The sequence below is a fragment of the Balaenoptera borealis genome (genome assembly GCF_965194805.1).
Source record: "Balaenoptera borealis genome assembly, contig: HAP1_SCAFFOLD_1686, whole genome shotgun sequence".
Classification (NCBI taxonomy): Eukaryota; Metazoa; Chordata; class Mammalia; order Artiodactyla; family Balaenopteridae; genus Balaenoptera; species Balaenoptera borealis.
In genome coordinates, this window is record NW_028122554.1 from 92,782 (window position 1) to 96,910 (window position 4,129).

The following is a 4,129-nucleotide window of genomic DNA, read 5'->3' on the forward strand; positions in this document are numbered from 1 at the left end:
GCAAGAGCGGAGTTATCATGTACAAAGAATCTTCAATAAAACTAATTGCTGATTTTTCATCAGAAACCATAGAGGCCAGAAGGCATTGCAATGACATATGCAAAGAGCTGAGGAAAAGAACCTGCCTACCAAGTATTCTGTACCTAGCAAAACTACCCTTCAGAAATGAAGGAGAGATGAAGACATTCTCAGATAAACAACAGTTGAAAGACTCCACTGCTAGCAAACTGACCCACAGAAAATACTAAAGAGATTTTTTTCAAGATGGAATGGTGAACACCAGACAGTAACTTAAATCCACATGAAAAAAGTACTAAAGGTAACTACATAAGTAAATACAAAAGACAGTATAAATGTATTTTTGTTTGTAAGTCAGTTTTTCTCCTATATGACTTAAAAGACAAATGCAGTATAAGCAAGTCCCAAATACATAAAGAAAAACTAACAGAATTAAAATGAAAAAACCTGACACTATTTTTTTAAATAAATAAATAAATTTATTTATTTATTTATTTGTATTTTTATTTTTGGCTGCGCTGGGTCTTCGTTGCCGCGCGCGAGTTTTCTCTAGCTGTGGCGAGCAGGGGCTACTCTTTGTTGTGGTGCGCGGGCTTCTCATTGTGCTGGCTTCTCTTGTTGAGGAGCACGGGCTCTAAGTGCATGGGCTTCAGTAGTTGTGGCTCTTGGGCTCTAGAGCGCAGGCTCAGTAGTTTTGGCGCGCGGGCTTAGTTGCTCCGCGGCATGTGAGATCTTCCCAGACCAGGGCTCGAGCCCGTGTCCCCTGCATTGGCAGGCGGATTCTTAACCACTGTACCACCAGGGAAGTCCGAAAAACTGACACTATTAAACGGAGAAATATTTCAAGCCAATAGCAAACGGTCATATATTGTATAATTCCATGTATATGAAATGTCCAGAATGAGCAAATCCATATAGACAGAAAGTAGATTAGTGGATGCCAGGGGATGTTGGGGAGGGGAAAATAGGGAGTAACAGCTAACAGATACAAGATTTCTTTGTGGGGGCGTGACAAAAATGTTCTGGAATTAGATAGCAATATTGGTTGTGAAAATACTAAGAACTAGTGAATTGTACACTTACTTTAATCGGTGAATTTTTTTTTTTGAATCTTGTAGAAGTTTTTATTTCAGTGATGAAAAGAACGCAGTAAATGGAAACTATGCTGGTTTACGTTAGGCATGCACCTCTACCTGAAACTGCTGTTAGTTTTTGACTGGCCTAAATCTTTATAACTTATTTTTTCATTTAGGCACATCTTTAAATTTTTTTGGACCCTGACATACAGGGTAAGTTAACGTCTTCCTTGTGGCAGTTTAGTATGAGAATTATGTTCGCTGGCTAGATTCCTTTAACTAAAGTCCTCTAGACTCTCAGGCTACCTGTACTAGCTCAAGACTGTACTTTATATATAGAAATTTAAGTGAATCACAGTATAAGGGAGGGAGATAATCTAGAAAAGTGAAATGTACTGTATGAATACTCCATACATTTTTTTTCCAGCACTGATAATCAAACACTAGATAAGGAGGCCTACAGTCAAGTACCAAATTACTCTTTCCCCCACTGCTGCCCTTTCTGAGAGACACAAAGATGTATATCGATCTCTCCAGAAATCTGAAAGGAATCCACACAAATAACAGATTATTACCTATGTGGTCCCACATATCAAATTATAGAGCAGTTCCACTATTAAAATTATAGGAAGCAGTTAATGGGACTATGAGGAAAGCATCGTCCCACATACAGTAACATACACCTAGTAGAGTTTTCCATTCATCTGTCAATTGTTTTCCCAAGATTAGCATTAAAAAACACAACCCCAAACACATTTGACCCTCAAACCACCCCCACACACAAAAATCGGTCTTTATTCATTCTCAGATGACAGGATGTCCCAAGAGTGACAAAGGTGGGAGCCGATCCCCCCACAGCCTTTTCTTCAACCATCCCATCAACTGCTCTTCATTTCTTGAACTACCTTCCTTTTCCAGAGAGGTAATACTCAGGTCAGTCAGAAAGGCTTTCTGAGAAGACTGGCTTGGATTTCTGGGTCTGTTCCAGTCGATTCTAGATGAATTGGCTTGTATCAATGAAGCGCTCAACGCAGTTCACAAAACAAGCCTCAGCCCGACTGTCCAACTTTGGCCCAGGCTTGTCCATGCACATTTCCCAACAAAGTTCCGTCATCTGGTGCACCAGCTGCTGGAAGCGCTGCTTCTGAGTCTCTACCTCCGTGCAATGCTGCAGCTGCGGGTCGACCGAGCCCAAACCCGCTGCGGAGGAAGACGAGGAGGACGCCATCCCAGCGCGGCCACGCGTGCCGAGACAAACTCCGCACCAAGTCACCGACCTTCACGTGTCTCCGCGGCAGAACCCTTAAATGGTGAATTTCATGTTTTGTCTCAATTTAGAAAAAAAGTGTGTGTGTGTGTGTGGGGGGGGTGGGCAGGAATGAACATATGAAGGAAAAGACTGCCTAAAACTGTAAAGATTTGGTAACAGATTTAAAATACATTTTGCAGGCAAGAAAGGGTGGAATTAACATGAAGGAAGTTAAATTAGTGATGAGGACAAATCTGAGAGTCTGCAAAATTACAGAGGAAAAAGGAGAAGAAAATGAAAATGCTGTGAAAGATGATGAGAGACATAAGAAACATAGCTAAGTAAACCAAACCAAGAATTATATCTGCAGCTGAGGAAGAAAGTAATATTCAAACACTTAATTGAATAAAACATCCTCCTCCTGAAAAGGGGAACACTGTATGCAGATTGAAAGTTGCCATAAAAATCCAGGGAAAAATCAGAGACTGAGACACATATCAGAAAAAGATTTTTGAGTCAAAATAAATAGAAGAAAATCCCATAAATAAACAATTTAAAAAAAAAAGTTAAGAGAAGAAAATTTAGTCTGATATCAGGCTTATTTAAAGTACTAAATGTAAAAATAATGGAACCAAATCTGTATTTATTGGGGAAATTATATAATTCAAGGATTTATGGACCCAGTGCATTTTCATTAAGCACTATGACAATGAAAAGACATTTTCACAAGTACACAGCAGCTAGAAAGTATATTCAACCTCTGTACCTTCTTGAAAAATTCACTTGAAGACTCACCCAGCTGAAGAGATGAATCAAAATGAAGAATTCATTACAGAGAAATGAAGCAATGCTGAAAGTGATCAGTGGTGAACTTTGAAGTCAGTTTGACACAACACTCATCTAAATAGCAAATTTAGTTACAAGGTGGGAAAAAAAATGCCAAAAGTTAATTTTGGAATGAAAGGCATGAAAAGAAAAAACAATTGTATTTTTTTGTCTTTTTGACTAAAGAGCTGTCATTTTATTCATGACTTGGTGATCAGATAGGTTAAAGAAGTTTTCATAAAAAATAAATTTGACTTGATTAAAATTTAAAACTTGTGTGCACCAAAAAAAAAAAAAAAAAAAACACCATCAACATAGTAAAAAGGTTGCACACAGAATTGGGAAAAACATTTGCAATTCATATATCTGATGAGAGATGACTATCCATAATATATGAAGAACTCTTACAGTTCAACAACAGCAAAAAGCAATCTAATTTTTAAATGAGTACAGAATCTGAAGAGACATTTCTCCAGGAAAGATACAGATGGCCAAAAAGAACGTGAAAAGATGTTTTACTTCATTAGTCATGAAGGAAATGTAAATACAAACTACAAAGAGATACCACTTCATACCCATTAGGATGGCTTTTATGAAATAAAAAAAGAGCAAGGGTTGGCAGGATATGGTGAAATTGGAACTCTCGTGTATTGCTGATGGGAATGTAAAATGGTATAGCCACCGTGGAAAACAGTGTAGTGGTTCCTCAAAAAATGAAACATAGAATTACTATATGATCTAGCAATTCTTCTTCTAAGTATATACCCAAAAGAATCGAAAGCAGGGATTTGAACAGATTTTGAACACCCAGGTTCATAGCAGCATTATTAACAATAGCCAAAGGGTGAGAACAATCCAGATGTCTACCACCTGATGAATGGATCAATACAATGTGATACATACATACAATAGAATATTATTCAGCCTTAAAAAGGAGTGAATTTCTGACACATGCTACACT

The 4,129-nt window shown here is 37.9% G+C and overlaps 1 pseudogene across 1 annotated transcript; it reads right to left on the reverse strand.

Annotated features, from left to right (window-relative positions):
* Positions 1 to 484: 484 nt before the first annotated feature.
* Positions 485 to 3,709, reverse strand: LOC309622162 (mitochondrial import inner membrane translocase subunit Tim8 A pseudogene; annotated as a pseudogene). The gene has a single exon. The product of its transcript is annotated as a mitochondrial import inner membrane translocase subunit Tim8 A pseudogene (transcript).
* Between the last annotated feature and the right edge of the window lie 420 nt (positions 3,710 to 4,129).